The 11534-nt window shown below is 36.0% G+C and overlaps 1 long non-coding RNA gene across 1 annotated transcript; it reads left to right on the top strand.

Annotated features, from left to right (window-relative positions):
• Positions 1-1830: 1830 nt before the first annotated feature.
• LOC131508468 (uncharacterized) lies at positions 1831-11073 on the top strand. Its single transcript, XR_009260028.1, has 3 exons — positions 1831-1999; positions 3774-3874; positions 10820-11073. It is a non-coding gene; the product is annotated as an uncharacterized LOC131508468 (long non-coding RNA).
• Positions 11074-11534: the final 461 nt, after the last annotated feature.

The following is an 11534-nucleotide window of genomic DNA, read 5'->3' as shown; positions in this document are numbered from 1 at the left end:
GGTGCTCCTTGAAGCACGGGACCGAAAGTCAGACTCTGAGGAACATAATTGAAGGCTGGAGGGACCTTAAGAGTTAGTTAGGTCAGCCTTTGAGGCACTGAAATCCTTAGGGCACCAAGTAACGCTTGCGCACAGTCTAGTGTAGGAACTTTTTCCCTTGTGAATGAGCCCGGTCTTCCCTGGACTGCGCTGTCTGTTCTGTAGAACGCGAACGAGAGCTTTCATAGGTGCGTTAAGCGGCCTGTTGTGTGTCAGTCATTATGGTAAGAATTGTACAGCTCATTTAATTTTCACAGGAGCCCTCTCAGGTAATTACTGTTACCATCCTTTTTGTCCTCAAGTCACTTTGGGTTGTCAGTCATCAGAAAGTCCTAAAAGTCCTTTATCCAACCAACCCTTTCGGTCTTTGTGGGCTTGACCAACCTTTTTTTTTTTTTTTTTTTTTTTTGTCATTTCAAGCGAGATTTATTAAAAAGGGCCCCTTCCCACCTTTTTAGGTGTAACTTAAACAGTAAAATGCACATATCCACCACCTCAGAAAGTTCCCTCATGTTTCTCCCAATCATTCCCCATACATCACTCCATAGGCAATCACAGTTTCGATTTCCATCATGATAACTTAATTTGCCCTTTTTAGAATTTGAAAAAAAAAAAAGGGGAACTATACAAAGTGTACTGTTGTGTCTGACTTCTTTAGCTCAGAAAATGTTTTTGAGATTCATCCATGTTAAGCGCATCGATAGTTTATTCCTTTTTTTTTTTTTTAAGTAATCTTTACACCCAACAGTGGGGCTCAAATTCATAACCTCTAAATCAAGAGTCACGTGTGCTTCTGAGGGAGCCAGCTAGGTGCCCCTCATCTTTTCTTTCTTACAGTTGTTTTTGAAAGACTAAGTCTCGCAAGAAAGAGTTTCCATGTACCCCTCACCTATCTTTGCCTGATACCTTGTATAACCATAGTACATTGTCAGATTCCCCAAACAGACATTGGTACAATGCTGTTAACTCAGGTAGAGATTTTATTCAGCTTTCATCAGTTTTTATATGTGTTCTTGGGGAAAGCATAATCATCCTGTAGAACTGCATCACATGTACAGATTCATGTAACTGCCACCACTATCACAATACAGAATTATTCCATCACCACAAAGCAACTTCTTCATGTTACCTCATAGTCACACCTTCCTCCACCCCTATCTACTGGCAACCAGTAATCTGTTCTCAGTGACTATAATTTGTTACTTCAAGAGTGTTTTGTACATTGAATTGTACAATATGTAACTCTTGGAGTTACTATTGTCACTCAGACTAATGCTCTTGAGATCCATTCAAATTGTTGCACGTGTCAACATTCTGAACCCTTTTATTGCCCAGTAGTTGTATGTTTATCCATTCACTCTTTGAAGGACCTTTGGGTTGTATCCATTTTCAGCTATTACCAGTAAAGCTGCGATGAACATTGGCTCATAGGTTTTTGTGTGAACCTTAGTTTTCATTTCTTCAGGTAAATACTGAGAAGGATATCAAAGTGTTTTTCCAAAGTGGCTATACCATTTTATGTTACCTCCAACAAGGTATATGAGACATCCAGTTGCTCTGGATCCTTGCCCGTGTGTGATATTATCCATATTTTCTATTTTAGCCATTCTAATAGATGTGTAGCAATGTCCCTCATGACTTAAATTTGCATTTCTTTAATGGTTAATGATTATTGAACATCTTTTCACATGCTTACTTGCCATCCATCCTTGGTAAAATGTCTGTTCAAGTCATTTGCTCGTATTCTAATTAGATTGTTTTTTATTGTGGTAAAATACGCATCACATAAAATTTACCATTTTAAGTATTGTTCAGTCGCTACCACCGTTAATCTCCAAAACTTTTTCATTTTCCCAAAAGGAAACTCTGTATTCATTAAACAGTAACTCTCCATTCCCGTCTTCCCTTAGCTCCTGGCAACTACCATTCTATCCCTATAAATTGGACTACTCTACCTCATGTAAGTGAAATCAGACAGTGTGTGTGTGTGTGTGTGTGTGTGTGTGTGTGTGTGTGTGTGTGATTTCAGCTAGCATAATGTCTTCAAGGCTCATCCATACTGTAGCATGTATCAGAATTTCATTCCTTTCTAAGGCTAAGTAATATTCCATTATATGCATGTACCACATTTTGTTTATCCATTCTTGTGATGGACATTTGGGTTGTTTTCAACCTTTAGATTTGTGAATGATGCCGCTATGAACATTAGTGTACAAATACCTATTTGAGTCCCTGCTTTCAATTCTTTGGGGTATATACCTAGAAGTGGTGTTGCTGGATTATATGTTAATTCTATGATTAATTTTTTGAGGAATGGCGATTCTGTTTTCCATAGTAGATACACCAGTTTATATTCCCACCTGCAATGCACAAGGGTTCTCCATGTTGTCACCAACATTTATTATTTTTTTTGCCTTATTGCTAATAGCCATCCTCATCTGTATGAAGTGGTATCTCATCATGATTTTTATTTTCATTTCCCTAATGATTAGTGATATTGCTCATCTTTTCATGTGTTTATTGTCCATCTGTATGTCTTTCTTAGAGAAATGGCTATTCAAGTCTTTTGCCTATTTCTCAACTGAATTGTTGTTGTTGAGTTATAGGAGTTCCTTTTTTAAAAATTTATTTAAGTAATTTCTGCACCCAACGTGGGGTTCAAACTCATGACCCCAAGATCAAGAATCGCATGCTCTTCCAACTCAGCCAGCCAGGTGCCCCAGTCATAGGAGTTCTGTATATATCCTGGATATTAATCCCTTATCAGATATACGATTTGCAAATATTTTCTCCCATTCCTTGGGTTGCCTTCTCACTCTGTTGATAGTGTCCTTTGTTACATAAAAGTTTTTAATTTTGAAGTCCAATGTATCTATTTTTTCTCTTATTGCCTATACTTTTGGTATTATATCCTATGTCAAAGATTCAAAATAGCCCAAGTAACACCAATTAATCACTGAAGTAGTAATTAGTAAAAACTTACTATGCACACACCAAAAAGACCATTTGTAAACCGGGAGCACTCAAACCAGAGCATGAAATGAGGCTCATGGGCATATTGTTATAAAGCAGTTTATATAGTGAGAAAGCAGTGAGTTTATTCTTTGCAGTGATTGGTTACAATTTTCAGTGGTTACTTCACGTTAACCTTAGGAAACAGTTCAGGTTTTGCTTTTCATTTTTATGGCCACAAGTAAGAAATGATCCAGGTCAAGTTAGCCTTGCAAAGTAAATTAAATTAAGCTTTGTGCGACTAAACTGGTTTTGTCTGTCTGGGGAATTTTTAAGGTTGGTCTCCGTTTGTTTCTGATTTAACATATCTAAGAAATCATTGTTAAATTTAATACCATGAAGCATTTCTCCTATATTTTCTTCTAAGAGTTTTATAGTATTAGCTCTTATGTTTAGGTCTTTGATAATTTTTGAGTTAATTTTTATATGTGGTGTAAAGTAGGGGTCCAGTTTCATTCTTTTCCATGTGGATATCCAAATGGTATTCCAATATCATTTGTTGAAAAGACTATCCTTTACTTGTTGACTGTCTTGGCACTCTTGTTGAAAATCATTTGATCATATATGGGAGAGTTCATTTTTGAGCTTTCTAGTCTATTTCTTGATCTCCATGTCTATATTTATGCCTGTATCACACTGTTTTTGATTAATGTAGTTTTGCAGTAAGTTTTGAAATCAGAAGTTGAGTCCTCACCTTTGTTATTCTTTCCTTTTCTTTGTAGGCTGCACGCCCAGTGTGGAGCTTTAACTCACAACCCTGAGGTCAAGAGTTGGATGCTCTACTGACTGAGTCAAACAGCCACCCCTGTTATTCTTTTTCAAGGTTGCTTTTGCTATTTGGGATTCTTTGAGATTCCATATGAATTTTAGGATGGGTTTTACTGATTCTGCAAACACTGTTGTTGGGATTTTGATAGGGGCAGCTTTGGATCTGGAGGTTGCTCCAGGTGGTACTGACATCTTAACAGTATTAAGCCTTCTAGTTTATGAATACAGGATGTCTTTTTATTTATTTTTGTCTTTTTTTCATTTATTTTCATTTATTTACATCTTTTCATTTATTATCTATAGCAATGTCTTATAGTTTTCAGTGTTTAAATCTTTAACCTCCTTGGTTAAGTTAATTCCTAATTATTCTTTTTGATGCTATTATGAATGGAATGGTTTTCTTAATTTCCTTTTCAGATTGTCCATTCTCAATGTACAGATATGCAACTGATTTTTGAGTGCTGATTTCATATCCTACAAATTTGCTGAATTTATTAGTTGTAATAGGTGTGTGTGTGTGTGTGTGTGTGTGTGCGTGTGTGTGTGATCTTTAGGATTTTCTATGTATAAGATAATGCCATCTGTAAAAACAAATAATTTTACATCTTTCTTTCCCAATTTGGACACCTTTTTTTTTCTTGCCTAATTGCTCTGGCTAGAGCTTCCAGAACTATGCTGAGTACAAGTGGTAAAAGCAGGCATCTTTGTCTTCTTCCTGAACTTAGAGGAAAAGTTTTCAGTTTTTCACCATTGAGCCAGCTGATGTTAATTGTAGGTTTTTCATATATAACCTTTATTATGTTGAGGTTGTTTCCTTCTATTCTAGTTTGTCAAATGTTTTTAACATGAAAGGGCATTGGATTTTGCCATATACTTTTTCTGTATCCATTGAATTGATCATGCAGTTTTCCCTTCATTCAGTTTATGTCGTGTATTTCATTGATTTGTGCATGTTGAGACTGTTTTCTTACGTTGTGTTCAGAGCACTGTTTGTGGATTCTGTATGCAAGTCTTTTGTCAGTTATGTGATTTGCAAATATGTTTCTGTTTATGGTTGTCTTTTCATCCTGTGAAGATATTTCACAGAGCACAAGTTTTTAATTTTGACAAAGTCTAATCTTTCAATTTTTTCTTTTATGGATTATGCTTTTTGGTATCATATCTGAGAAATTTTCACCTAACACTGGCATACAAAGATTTTTTCCTTTTTAATAAAAGTGTTATGGTTTTATATTTTCCACTTAAGTCTATGATCCAATTGGAGTTAATTTTTGTGTAGGACATGAGTTTTAGGTTGAGGTTTTGGGCTTTGTCCTTAAGAATGTCCAATTATTCCAATACCTTTTGTTGAGAAGACTACTTTCTCCATTGAATTGTTTTTGTATGTTTGTCAAAAATCATTTGGCCAGGGTTGTGTAGATGTATTTCTGTACTCTATTCTGTTTCATTGATCTATATCTCTGTCCCTCCTCCTCCAATACCATTTTGTCTTGATAACTGTAGCTATATTGTAATTCTTAAGAGCAGGTAGTGGCATTCCTATAAAATTATTCTTTTTCAAAATCATTTTCGTTATTTTAGTTCTTTTACCTTACTGCATACATTTTAGAATCAGTTTGTCTGCAGTTCACTCCTTTTTGTTGTTGTTCACCCATCTTATTGGCACCTGGACTGTTTCCAGTTTGAGGCTACTATGAATAAAGATGCTATGAATATACATATAAAAGTCATTATGTAGACCCATGTTTCTCTTTCTCTTGGAGTGAAATTCTGGGTCATAGGTCAGGTATATGTTTAACTTTACAAGAAATGCCGAACAATTCTCCAAAGTGGTGATACCGTTTTATTTTCCTTCTGCCAAGATGAGCAAGTTTCAGTTGCTCCAGATCTTTACCAACATTTGGTAATACCAGTTTTTAAAATTTTGCTATCCTGCTTGGTGTGTTTTTATATTTCATGTGGTTTTAATTTTTATTTCCTTGAATATCAATCACATTGAGCGCTTTCCATGTGCTTATTGTCTGTCAACTTCTTTTGAGAAAGTGATCATTACAGAATTCAAACTTCTCATGTAACGTCTCAGTAATGAAGCTTTCCTTCTGTTCCCTATAGGAAGAAGCAGAGAAGACATGCTTTTTCTCCAGGGACTGGTGACATAATAATTATTTTATCAACAACAATGTCTCCAGTTTCTATGGTATCTTACAAATACATTTTTATCTTCCTCACACATTACAAAAAAGTGGGAAGCCCTATACCAAAATATAATATACAAATGAATAGTGGATAAAGAAAGTTTTAAAACAACTAGAAGTAGTGAAAAACTGGAAGCATTCATATATCCATCAGTTGGGAACTGGTTTAACAAAGCATATTACACCTCCATGGAATGTCATTCTTCTGTTAAAAGAATAAAAATATGAGAGTGAGGCAGATCTACATTTACAGATCCACACACATATACAATATGTACTTATTGGAAACAATCTCCAAGCAAGGGGAGATATGAACTAAAAAATGGAATCCCATTTGTGTAAATAAAATGCAGAAATAAATATATATACTCATTAGGAAGTGTTTTGAGAGAATTCATAAGAAACTGAACAAAGACTAAATGGTGTAGGGGTAAGATTTGACTAATAGAGGTCAAGAAACATTTTACTTTTCTTTTTATACCTTTTATGTAGTATCATTTTTTATAATTAGCATATATTTCTTTAATTGATTGTTAATTAACATACACAATTTATAATATTACAAGCCAAATAATATACTGGGAAATCTTCGCCACAAATATGGCAATATATTTATATAAATATTTAATACATTAAGAATTTCTAAAGAGTAATGAGAAAGTTCTAAAATCCCAATGGAAAATGGACAAAGAGTGTGAATACACACTTCACAAAATAGTAGAAATGACTAGCAAACATGTACTATGTCTGACTTCAGTCATATCCAAAGGAATAGAAATCAAAGCATCAATGTGACCTGTTTCTTGGCCCTTCAATTACTAACAGTTTAACAAAGTTCATTCAATACTGGTAAAGGTTTAGGGAAATGGACACTCATACATGGTATTAATTGTTCCATTGTTTCTGGAAAGCAGTTTGTTGGTAGATCTCAAGAACCTTTAAAAATAGGTTTAAACATATAAATAAATGTGTTTACACATTATATACATATTTCTTTGGTCTAGTTATCTACTTGTAGGGATTTATCCTCTTAAATCTTGGTTGTTACTGATTAACTTATGTGAAATATAATATATAATATATATAATATATAATATTATATATATTCCTACTATAATATATAGTAGGAAAAATTGTCAACTATTTAGATAAATTAGGATATGTCCAGATGTTGAAATATTACATAATAACAAATTATATATTTAAAAAAAATTTTTTTTAACGTTTATTTATTTTTGAGACAAAGAGAGACAGAGCATGAACGGGGGAGGGTCAGAGAGAGGGAGACACAGAATTTGAAACAGGCTCCAGGCTCTGAGCTGTCAGCACAGAGCCTGACACGGGGCTCGAACTCACGGACCACGAGATCATGACCTGAGCTGAAGTCGGCCGCTTAACCGACTGAGCCACCCAGGCGCCCATAACAAATTATATTTTTAAAGAGTATCAAATAATATGCAAAAATGTTTATAAAATAATAGTAAGTGAAAAAGCAGATAAAAATAGTTTGAAATATAATCCTAATTTTATTTAAAACTATATATGCACAGAAAAATACTTAGAAAGGACAATGTAGTAGCTTAACATGAGGTTTAAAAATAAAAGAGGGATGCCTGGGTGGCTCAGTCAGTTGAGAGTCTGACTTCGGCTCAGGTCATGATCTCACTGTTCATGGGTTCGAGCCCTGCATCGGGCTCTGTGCTGACAGCTCAGAGCCTGGAGCCTGTTTCAGATTCTGTGTCTCCCTCTCTCTCTCTGCCCCTCCCTCCTTCCCTCCCTCCCTCATTCATGCTCTCTTTCTGTTTCAAAAATAAATAAACATTAAAAAAATTAAAAAATAAAAGAAAGATTTATAATAAATCTCAATTGTGATTGAAATATTGCTTATGATTTCTACATGTTCCTTCCCCATGTATCCATATGCACTTATGTTTTATGTTTTATTTTGAATTTTAAAAATACTTTTGAGTAGGACATTTATTTCATTGTAGGAAAAATAATTCAAGTACTAAAAGGTATAAAGTAATTGCCCTTCCCTCATCCCACCTCACCCCACTTTGCCTCCTTTCCCTGCCTGAGCAGCCACTATGACTCATTTCTTCTCTGTATTTACAGAGAAGGACTGTTTGTGTATAAGCATGTATGTCTATATCTGCCTTTCTTTACACAAAAGTTAGCTTTTTAAAAAAATATATTTTTAAGTGAGTATACAGTAAAATTGTGTGTGTGTGTGTGTGTGTGTGTGTGTGTGTGTGTGTGTCTGTCCAGCTCTGTGAGTTTTGAAGCTGACAACCACTATCAGGATACAGAACAATTCTATGACCTCAAAAAGTGCTTCCTACTGTCTTTATGAAGCCTACTCCCTCCTTCCATCCCTGATAACCACTAATCTTTGTTTCTATGCCATACTATTGTCTTTTCCAGAATGTTGTATAAATGAAATCATACAGTATATAACTTTTTGAGACTGCTTCTTTCACTCAACATAATATCTTTTAATTTTTTTAAAAAAAATTAATGTTTATTTGTGAGAGAGAGGGAGGGAGAGGCAGAGAAAGAGGGAGACACAGAATCTGAAGCAGGTTCCAGCTCCAAAATGTCAACACAGAGCCCCATGTGGGGCTCAAACTCATGAATCAAGAGATCATGACCTGAGCCAAAGTCAGATGCTTAACTGACTGAGCCACCCAGGCACTCCTCAACATAATACCTTTGAGATTCATTCAAGTTGTCATGTGTATCAATAGTTCATTCTTTGTTCTTGCTGAATAGCACTCTATTGTATGCATGTACTACAGTTGGTTTCTCCATTCACTTGTTGAAGGACATTTGAAGTGTTCTCAGTTTTGGGCAATGATGAATAGAGATAGTACAAAAAAATTTTTTACAGAGTTTTGTGTAAGCATATGTTTTTATTTGTCTCTGGTGTGGGATAGAGATTGCTGGGTCATATGGTGTGTATATTTAACTGTTTTCTGGAGTGGCTATACCATTTTGTATTCTCACCAACAGTGTTTCAGCGGCTCCATATCCTCACCAATGCTTGGTATTATCATTTGTTTGTTCTTTTTGCTTTTTTTTCCTTTCTGTTAGGTGTGTAGTGATATCATCATGGTTTTAATTTTCATTTCCCTAATGGCTAGTGATGTTGAACATCTCTTCAAGTACTCATTGGCCGTTCATATATCATCTTTGGTGAAATGTCTGTTTAAATCTTTTGCCCATTTTTTATTAGGTCATTTGAAATTTTCATACAGTTGAGTTATCTACATATTCTGGATACAAGTTCTATGTTGGATATTTAATTTTCAAATATTTTCTCACAGTCTGTGGCATATCTCTTCATTTTCTTAACAGTGTCTTTTGTAGAGAAAAAGGTTTAAATTTTGGTGAAATTCAGTTTACCACATTTTTCTTTTATGGATTATGTTTTGGTATCATATCTAAGAACTCTTTGCCTCACACCAGGTTGCAAAGGTCTTCCTTGATGTTTTTTTCTAAAGTTTTGTAGTTTTACATTTAGATCTATGGTCCACTTTGAATTAATTTTTGTATAAGGTGTGAGGTTTAGGTCCCGAGTTTTCTTTTTTTGCATATGGTGTCCATTAGTTTCAACATCATGTGATAAAAAGACCATCTTTTCTCCATTGAATTGCCTTTGCACCTTTGCACAGAAATCAATTGGCTGTTTTGAGTGGGTCTATAGTTGGACTCTCTATTCTGTTCCATTGATCTCTGTGTTTATCCCTTCAATATTATTCTGTCATAATTACTGTAGCTGTGTAATAGTTTTTAAAATCAGATAATGTAAGGGCGCCTGGGTGGCTCAGTCAGTTAAGCATCCGATTGTTGATTTCATCTCAGGTCACAATGTCAAGGTTCTTGAGCTGGAGCCCCACTTTGGGCTCTGTGCTGACAGAATGGAGCCTGCTTGGGATTCTCTCTCTCCCTCTCTCTCTCTCTCTCTGCCCCTCCCTGCTTGTACTCTCTCAAAATAAATAAATAAACATTAAAAAATAAATAAAATAGTGTAAGTTTTCCAGCATTACTCTTCTTCTTCTTCTTTTTTTGATGTTTATTTATTCTTGAGAGAGAGGGCAACAGAGAATGAGCAGGGGAGGGGCAGAGAGGGAGGGAGACACAGAATCCAAAGCAGGCTCCAGGCTCCAAGCTGGCAGCACAGAGCCTGAAGTGGGGCCCAAACCCATGAACCGCGAGATTGTGACCTGAGCCAAAGTAGAACACTTAACAGACTGAGCCACCCAGGCACCACTTCTTTTTCTTTTTAAAGATTTTATTTTTAAGTAGTCTCTACACAACCAGTGCAGGCTGGAACTCATAACCCGAGATCAAGAGTTGTATGCTCCACTGACAAATGAGCCAGCCCTGCCTCTAGTCTTCTTTTTCAAAATTGTTTTACAATCAGCTCATCTGCGTCTCCAAAATAATTCTTGACAGAATTTCTATTGGAATAGTTTTGAATCTATAGAACATTTTGGGAAGAACTGGTATCCTGACTATACTGAGTCTCCCAACCACATTCACAGGATGTCTCTCTGTTTACATCCATCTTCTTTTCTTCATTGGCCTTTTGTATGTTTCGGCATTCACATCTTGCACATCTTTTATTAGAGTTATGTCTTAGTGTTTCTGTCCTTTTTAAGCTACTAAATGCTATTTTAATAATTTTCAGTTTCCAATCATTTACTGCTAGTATATTGAAATACAATGGATTTTCAGGTGTTGACATTATGTCTGCAACCTTGCTAAACTCATTTTTTATTTGTAGAAGTTTTTTTTTGTAGGTTCCGTGGGATTGTCCACATAGACAATTTTTTATGTGGGTCTCCAATTATATAATCCAGGCAAAATAATATATAGATAAAGCAAATATGGCAAATGACAACAGCTGTGGAATCTTGAGTGTGGTGAGTATGTGGAAATTCATTGCGGTATTTCAACTTCTCTGTATGTTTGAAAGTTTTTCAGAAGTTTGTGGGGAGGGAAAGTGAGTGTCCCACATACCTGTCTGCCTTGTTACATTCCCCTTCTGGAAGGTGTGCACTGTTATTAATGCCCTGCTCCTCTTTTATGGGTTTTAAAGGGGATTTTATGGGTGTGTACGCATGCACGCACGCACAGGCACACACATCGGTCCATCGGGTTATTTCCGGTACCGCATTTATAGAATTTAGTTTCTGGAAGCTTTACAAGGGTAGCTGTTGTGGAAAAGCCATCCAGGTGAATTCGCCCAGTCCCTTTCCCAGGTGTTGGTAGCTATTTTATTCCCGCGGTTCAGCCCTAGAGGGCGCCCGCTCCACTTGACTGGCGGCAGCAAGCGGCAGAAGGCGCGGAAGCCACAGTGTCAGGGCGGCCACGTGACTCATGAAAAGTGGGGCCTCCAGAAGTATAAATACGTCTGTTCTCTGGCCTTAGCCACATTTTCTGTGGGTTGCAAAACTTAGACTAAGAGCCCACATTTTGGCTTCGCAGCAGGAAAGACTGAAAGAGTGAAAGGTT

The sequence above is a fragment of the Neofelis nebulosa genome, chromosome 4 (genome assembly GCF_028018385.1).
Source record: "Neofelis nebulosa isolate mNeoNeb1 chromosome 4, mNeoNeb1.pri, whole genome shotgun sequence".
Classification (NCBI taxonomy): Eukaryota; Metazoa; Chordata; class Mammalia; order Carnivora; family Felidae; genus Neofelis; species Neofelis nebulosa.
This window is presented reverse-complemented; position numbering and strand designations above follow the sequence as displayed.